At 44.0% G+C, this 8,884-nt stretch overlaps 1 long non-coding RNA gene across 1 annotated transcript; it reads right to left on the reverse strand.

Annotated features, from left to right (window-relative positions):
* Nucleotides 1-3,817: 3,817 nt before the first annotated feature.
* On the reverse strand, nt 3,818-8,466 carry LOC109733319 (uncharacterized). Its single transcript, XR_012188901.1, has 5 exons — nt 7,694-8,466; nt 6,378-6,473; nt 5,600-6,260; nt 5,327-5,476; nt 3,818-4,725 (listed from the first exon to the last, which is right to left on the reverse strand). It is a non-coding gene; the product is annotated as an uncharacterized lncRNA (long non-coding RNA).
* Between the last annotated feature and the right edge of the window lie 418 nt (nt 8,467-8,884).

The following is an 8,884-nucleotide window of genomic DNA, read 5'->3' on the forward strand; positions in this document are numbered from 1 at the left end:
ATTGGTCAGCTCCTACGGCGAGCGCTTCGAGATCACGCAATAGGCGGCAGCGCTGTCACATCCACCACATGATTGAGGACAAGTGCGTCCAGAACGGCGTCCCGCTCCGCCGCCGCAACATGCACCAAGGACATGGAGTGCTGCAACATGCACGCCGCCGCCGGAGGTACCAGCTCCACGTCCGGCCAGCAGGACCTGAAGAGCTAACAAGCTGTCCCATGATCCTTAATTCGCGTATACTACATCAGGCCCTCGAGCGGCAAGACCTCGCAACGGCTTGACGAGTTAACTGATTTCCGCCGCCATGGCACTTCCATGAGCCATCGCCCACAAGTGGCTGCTACTTGCCATCCCGTGCCTAAACTTCGGCACTCAGCGATCCCGCGACTGACGGCGTCGCTGACCGGCGGTGCCGCCTGCTGCTCATCCGTAGCTAATCTGCAGATTGGATGTACTTTCGATTGGATGCACATGCACATAAGATAATCTGTCCCTAGAAAATAAGGAACAAATTATTTGTCAGCGTATCATCACGGCTAATCCGTCCTGTTCTGGTAATGCCTAATGCATTGCCTTTCTAGCAGTACATTGATCCCTGCTCAAGGTAGCTCTGTGTATCTGATTATTTCTCTCCGTGTGATGGAATTAATCACCATATGTCTGATGCCCATGTAATGTAATGGAAATTTCTCACTATTGTGTACATAGACATGTATCATAATTTACTGCCAATTGTACGTAGCCCACTTATGTTCTGTTTCTCTCCCTGAATATGTTCTCTAGCTAATTATCAGAGTAGGCACCTAGCTAATTATACATTATCTTTTGCATTGCGTGTTGATACAAACATGATTGCACTTCCGATTGGATGCACTTAAAAGCTAAGCTATTTGTTGGTTGCAACTGTGTTGCCTTGAATTAACTGCTTCTTTTTATACATATTTTTTCTCTCTGTATTCCTGACCAGCTATCTATACAAATTTATATAGAGAAGAAAATCATTTACCTCTGTTTTATAACTCTTAACTTCTAAGCAGGAGATGCCTATGGCAATTTTGGGATTCAGCTCAAGGTCAACATTTCTTGGTACATGTCACTACTGCGTGCTAAGGATTGGTCAAATTTTGACAACTTGATCCACTAAATTTAGTGGGAAGGTTGGCTGAGAATAAATTTGAAAGGAGAAATCATCTGATAAAGTTCTAGACTTCTTTCATCAGGACAAAAGGAAAAACATTCTGCTATATTCTAATTGTATGATCTGCATACAACCTTGGTATCCAGGTCAAGTGTGAGCCGAGATATAACGCTGTCAATTTGGGGGAAAAAGCACAGTCTTAAGAAGCATGCTCTCTTAATTAGAATTGTTTTTACTAGAAAACTGACCCTAGGATGTTAAAGACTTGTGTCATATCATTCTTCTTGAACCATGTGTTGCTCATGGTCTTTATCTGATGCGATGTACTTATACTGTCTGCCGCTATTTATTAGCTTGGTTTTCCCAAGTGAAAGCAAGTCTTCATGCAGTTGCAGTCCTTTTGACATGAAAGAGTAGTGTTACAAATCCTTCATGCTTTGAATACTCCTACTGTCACACATGTTTATCAGCTGCATGTTTCTATTTGTAAAATTCCATGTTGAAAAGGAGTTCTATTGTAGGTATGCCTTGCTTATTTTGTGGGATTTTAATTTATATAAGGACAACCCAAAAAAGATATAAAGGGGAAGAGAGAAGACAGTATGACACACATCTTCAGGAGGCAGAGCAGGCTCAGCCAATATTAGTGTATCTGAACATCAGTTTGAAAGTTTTGGACACACTGAAAAACCTGACAAAGGACACACATGAGGTCTATTTGAACATTAATAATTTGAACTTAGTGATGGTATTTCTGGATAGGCATAGCTATTGCACTCAATGCCATACAACGAGCTGCCGCCACGCCAACGGGAATTTCCTATATGCATCACCGTGACATCGATTTTTTTTCTCCCGTTGCAACGCACGGGCATGTTTCCTAGTATCATTTATATTTTAATTCTTCCACTTTCATTATACGATGCGGTATAAAATGGGTTCTGATGTACGAGAAGAGGTGCATATAGCTAAGTATGTTATACTGTACATGATAATAAAAAAGTGCATTTTTATTTTTTTCTCTTTCAGAATATAGCGACATAGATATGGATTTTGGAGATGTTCAAAAGGAACCCATCAACAAGGGTTCTGAATCGACGTCGCTGAAAGGGCCGAATATTCACCGAGTTTTTTACAATATAATGATGTGGAACCGATGACATCTCATAAAAAACAAAAAAGGATGCTAATTTAAATGTTGTCGCACAAGGTATTTTTTTCAATGTTACTAGTACAAATGCCCGTGCGTTGCACCGGGCAAAAAAAACTTAAAAACTACTCTGCGTCCTACTACATGCCACTTCGAGTGTGCTCATCGTCAGTGAAGGGCGTGTGGATCTTTTTCCCCGGCGGGTCTTCCGGATCAATTATGTTTAGGTTTCCAGGGGATCTGTCCAAATTCAACCGGTTCTTGTGGTCTTCGGAGTTTCTACATGTCCTCTCATGGTCTACATCAACAACTTCGCAACCCCTTCTTCTACGTTTGTAAGGACTCGTGTTACTTAATATTTGGCCTTAGCCCTTTTTGCAAAAAAACAACAATATAACGGATGTCCTTTGAGATCCGTATCAATTGTTACACATTATTCCAAAGTTTAATAATTCATGTAAAGTTGTACTAAACCAGCGACAAGTGATATAGATCGGAGAGAGTAACTAAATTACCGTGAATTCAAATTAGTAAGACCTATATGTTTCATACAAAATTTATTAGTTACTTTTATTTTGAGAAATATAACTAAAATTTTAATAGTAACAAAAATAGGTAAAAAAAATACATATCTGAACAGAAAAGTCTGCAACGTTTGTGGTTGCAAGGCTGCCTACTTGATATACTATAGCGGACAATAAATAGTCCGTGAGTTTCAGCTAGTTAAGTAAAGATGATTTTATATATCATGTTGACTTAAGATGACCTTTTTAAAAATAGAACACTTGTATTCCATTATGACACGGCTTGGTCGCCGGTCACAGCACTGATTACATCATTGGGGTAATTGGTGAACCATTCGCGGTACCCACCATCAGCTAAACTTGCACCTAAGTGTTGGAATATTAGGCAAGTTCATGATTAATTCCAGTAAATAATTCATGACTAGAAGAGATACTAGCATGCAATAATCTAGCAAACTAGAAGAACAGCAAGACATGCATAACAGCAGCAAACACATAACAATAGCTGTAGAAACAGACATGAACAGAGGATGTTGGACGTACTGATCGTTAGCTCTTATGGGTGCGACAGTGTTGATGACGATGTTGGCGACGATCTGCTGCTGACGGCGATGAATACGACGATGAGTAGCACCGCCCGACTTGGACGGAAGACGACCCGTGATGACGAATTTGAGCAGTCGCGCACAGCGCTTCCCAAAAACCTAATTCGTCCTCTCCCGGTGCAGGATCGCAAAGACGAACGGTTCCGGCAAAAGGAAGCTGCGCTCCTGCAAGGAGACGGACCGGATTTCGGCGGACCATTCACGCGCATGTCGCATGTACGCCCCGCCCCGCCCCGGCCCGGCCCGGCCTGGCGGCCAGGCCCGGCAAGGCGAGCGAGTGTGGTTTTCCCTTTCTCTTCTCACACACCACTTAGAGTGATGGAGAGAACCCACTATATAAAGAGGTCCAACTCTTCTTCAACTTCCAAGGTGGGACTAAACTTAGCACCACCACTTGCCATTTTACACATGGGCTTTGAGATTTCAGAAATTGCTATGGGCCTAGCCCATTAATTCTAACACTAAGGACGCTAGCACATGTGCTGGTCCTTGATCCATTACACTATCTCGGCACATACACCACATGAGCCTCAATGAAATGGGTCCTAAGTCTGAACCTGATATCACTAAACAAAACACCCAGTTGCGCCAACTCATAGTCGTTTGAGTTCATTGCTTGCTTAAGGACCATACAGTCAGTTTCAAAAATGACGCGCCCAACTCCTAACCTATCCGCCAGAGTCACTGCCTTGGAAAGAGCAACAGCTTCAGCTTGTAGGGCGCTTTGCAGATCATGCTGGGCTCCAGCCGCTGCAAAACGAATGTCTTGAGCGTCATCTCTGCAGATTAGGCCCCAGCCTCCAACTCCTCTTTGTTCAGCAAACGCAGCATCGACGTTTATTTTCACCATATTGCTTGGAGGCTTATCCCACTTATGCTACCGCACGATCGGTTCAGTAGGCTTAGCGCTCAAAAACTCTTTCCAATCATCAGCGTGGTGACGGACAATGTATCGAAAAGCTTCAACTTCCAGCCGTTGCTCCCCATGATTGCCCCTGTTCTGTTCCGTCCACCAACACCAGAGCAAAGCGATGGATAACAGCTTCCTCTCCTCTGGCAGGTCAAGGATTATAGACAGAATTTCTTTGGGAGATGTACACTGGAGCAGTCTAAGTCTGATATCCTCAAGCAGCAGTGCTCGCCATCGTTGCTTGATCAGTTTACAGTTAAGAAATAGGTGGCCACCATCCTCAAAGTTGGAGAACTACAGGTAGAAAGCGTGTCCTGCCACCGTCGGCGCTGTATTCGGTTAAGGAAGTTATGTGATCCTTGTAGCATCTTACGGAAGACACCTATGCGGCAAATTAACTGCATGAAGAAAAAAACGATACTAAAATCAAACCAGAAAGAAATATATTAAGATAACTTAAAGAATTCCTGATCCTAGCATATATGCATTTTTCTTTCTTTCAGGCATAAAAACTTCTAGCAAACTAAAATCATTACCAAGCAACCATAAGTCTAATCAATTTTAGGCCAGGCTGGATCATTAATAACTTTGAAAAGGAGGAAATCACACATCACATAAAAAAGTGCTAGGAGGCAAATAAGGTAAGTGAAAGAACTTGGATTGTATGGAAGAGAGCCTTGTTCCAAGGCACACACATCCTCAGGCAACCTTGACAAAAATCGTATCTCCTCAAGCAACAATCGACCATGGCACTTCTCTGCTTCTGAAATGTGACACAAACCTTGCAAATGTTGTCTGGAGAGGACGCCATCGATCGGTTCAGTAGGCTTTGCTTTTCTGGTGGTGTCTACAAATTTTGGTCTACCTATGTGCTCCTCGATTCAGTGCATTTCTCCCCCTTTTCGCTGCTATCAGTTTCGTCTTACTGATGATGATGGCAGCGAAAAGGGGGAGGAATCCCCTGACAGAATTAGGCACAGGGGCCGGATGGGCACATACCTCCATCAAGAGTGGAGGCTTCGGAGACCTCACATTACTGGCGCTCATAGCCCTCAAATACCTCGCTCGTGACTGCTTCCCTTGATCGCCTCCGTCCCCGTGCACAAATCTTTCCACCGAGAAAATATTGCACTTCATTTAAGCATGAATCTATGAATTTTGCACAATATACCGAGAAAATATATGCAGTTAGTTTAATTACATATAGTTTGTCATAATTGCATTGTGTTGCAAACACAGAAACAAGTTCCTAATCCATTTAATCATACTTACAAAGCATGCAAGCCATCTCCCAGCTTACACGTCCTCTGAATCTAAAAAACATGCACCTGCCCTGAACTTTTTCACATTTGCTCTGCCGCTCCCAATTTGCATTTGATTTCAGGCAATCGAGAATGGGGTGGAGGGAAGTAGATTTGTCACAGAAATACGACTGCTAGAACAGAATTATCTCTCCCTCTCTCACGGTATACATGCATATATACACAAGCAAGCAAATCAAACCACAAAACTGAAACTGAGCGTACTAATATCACGTTCATACGTGAAACTAAGGAACCTCAGAGGCCCAGAACAAACTAAAAGACCATAAGATTCTGATAAATTACCTTCTTTACAATTGATAGGGGTCCAAGGAGCAAGGATTCCCAGTTAAGAACAGAGCAGAGAGCTATTAACATGATATGAATAATAAAGAATAATTCAAACAACGTCTACTTCTCTGGTAATAATGATACCACTCTTCTTGCAGCAAGCAACCATTTATGTCAAGTTCTCAACAGCTGCATTCTTACTCTTGACAAAAGATGTTTGGGAGTTAGACATAAAACTTCTGAAAAAAGATACGCTGAGTTACGAATAGAATACCTGACCGAGAGCTTACATGCTATGAGATTTGAGATTTCCATTGGCCAGGTCTACTGGAAGTTGTCTCCTGAGGTTCATACATAGAAAAGGAGTTTCAATAGAAGATTTGAAGTTCAAGGTTATTATTTTCATGTGGAGAAAAATCCTTAAAAGTAATCTAGCGAGCTGCTTAATTAAGAATAACCTTAGTTCTGATGGTATCTGTAGGAGTACTTGTTGATTTGCACAACCCAAGTAGCTAGTTGCCTTAAAAAAACATTTATAGAGGCATGTCTTGATTCTGTATACAGAACATCAAATTTCAGCAATTAGTCACCTTGTTTCACCAATCCAAGAATAAGTGGCAAGTAGCTTTCCAACGCTTGCAAGAGATTAACAGTGCTAGATCATGCACAGAGCAGCAAAAGAGAAAATCAAACCCAGATTCAGTTCAGATGTCAACATCTGCCACGCAAAAGCAGACAACAATTCAGACAAAACCATTCTCAGGGTCCACAACCTCTCCACCACGCTCTTCTCCAAGAGCCCGATGAGCACCTAGGAGAAATCCATGCCCATCCACGTCTGGAGCCCTGGAAGGAACACGGCGATGTGTCGACGACCCATGTGTTGGCGGCCGGTGGCAAACTCCGCGGGGGGCAGAGGATCCGTACTTGATGTCGAGCACGGGAAGCAATTGAACAGGGGTTTCAGTGCAGAAAAAGTTCTATACTTGAGTTTACCTTAACTCTGATGTAATATGAAGCTTCGTAAAAGGTATGCAAATACGTATAACCACTGCTACTGTAAGTAGGCTTGTGCAAAGAAATCAAGACCAGAGCAGTAACTATCAATCAGATTTATACCAAAGTGAATCCCTACTACCCCCTAACTGAAAAAGGTAATGATATTGGCATCTATATTACTGAAAGTACAGTACAGTATATATACTTTCAGTTTTGCTACTCTATGTTCAGTAAGTAACCATGGGTTCAGGAGATAAACTCGTATGTTCAGAATACATCCAACTGCGAAAGGCTAGTTACACTTCAAATATATGTTGAGATATCTATTCATGTGTATGCCACTGCAAAGCTAATAGATGAGTAAGCAATTGAATTTCATTAGTACCACTATAACCGAAGAATAACCAAGCAGATTTCAGTATGCAATTGGATTTCATTAGTACTATATGAGTAAGGCTATCACAAATTATCAAATCCATCAAGCACTATAACTGAGGAATAACCATTTCAAACAGTGACAAGCAAGCAAATCTTTTCAGAAGGACAAACCGATCTTCAAGCATTCAGTTCAGAAGATTCAGAACACACGCGTTTGGTTCACAGCTTCAGAGTGATTTCGGCTAGCTAGACAGGAAACTAACGGAAGGAAAAGGCACGAGCGAGCAGCGGCAGCAGCAGGGACGCGCACGAGCGCGCGAGCAGCAACAGTCGCCGCGCACGGGCTCGCCAGCGCGACAGGGGACAAGAAAATAGATCAAACATGGGTCAAACATACCTCTGGTGTAGCCGCCGCTGGCGACATTGGAGTGCTCGACGGCTGTTCTTGTACCTCCAGCGAACTCGACGTTTCTTCCTCCAGCGAACAAGGCGAAGACATTGGATGTTTCGTCCAAATCAAAAATTGATCTCATGGAGATTCCGGCCGACTACCCTTCCTTCTTATAGCAGAAAACAACAATCTGGGTTGGGCACTCCATTGAATTGTGTTCGACAAGAACACGGTCTGCAATCCGATCCAAATCAGGCACGGGTCTTGTGCGCGAGCACGGCGCCGCTCACGGCCCGCAGCCCCTGAAGCAAGCTATTGACGCTCGCATCGTCAAGCTGCAGCCGCCGTTGCTGGCTCCAGGACAACACCTCCTCCTGGTCGCCCGTGAGACCACCGCCCCGGCCCCGGCGCCATCGGCAACGGCCCGACGTCGTGCTGCCGCGCCCGTGCCCCGGCGAGGCGGCTCCATCCTCCCAAGCGAGCACTCTGGCCGCCGCCAAGCCCTCGCGACCGCTGTCGCCCTCGCCAAGCCCCCGCCGGAGTGCCACTGGCCGGCGTCTCCTGCGCCTCCTCGACCCCGCCTCCTTGCGCCCGCGCACTGCCTCCTTGGCCTCGCCTCGTCGGAGACAAGCCCCCGCCGGAGCTTGCAGAGCTCGCTCGCCTCCTCGCCGGAAGCCGCCGCCGCCGGGAATGGATTCCCCAACGCCAGTTGCGACGCGTCGACCCACTCCGGCAATGGATAAGTGGTGGAGCTGGCCGGTGGTGGCAGTTTTTTTTGCAAAAAACGAAACGTTTTCCATCACTTTAAGTAGGACGGCGGGTTAATTTCTTAGAAACAGAGGGACGTTTTTTGCAAAAAGCCTAACAACGGAACGCTGGCTTATTATTAGGGAAAGATTATTGATCTTTTCTTCGTAATATTGCAATCTGCATTCGACTAATTTGGCTCTTTTTTTATCGTGAAGACGTACTATATTTGTACCTATAGAGATATTACAGTCATCGGATCAATCATATATGCCCCAAAAATACCAAGTTCACGGAATTGGAGATGACTTATTATCAAATGACGACTTTGAATGCCTTATGAAAGATGATAGGCTCTTGCACGATGGTGTAAGACCAATTGCATAAACTTTGTACTTACTAATATAAACCATATGTAATATCTAATAATATAATATATTCTAAACATGG

The sequence above is a fragment of the Aegilops tauschii genome, chromosome 7 (assembly GCF_002575655.3).
Source record: "Aegilops tauschii subsp. strangulata cultivar AL8/78 chromosome 7, Aet v6.0, whole genome shotgun sequence".
Lineage (NCBI taxonomy): Eukaryota > Viridiplantae > Streptophyta > Magnoliopsida > Poales > Poaceae > Aegilops > Aegilops tauschii.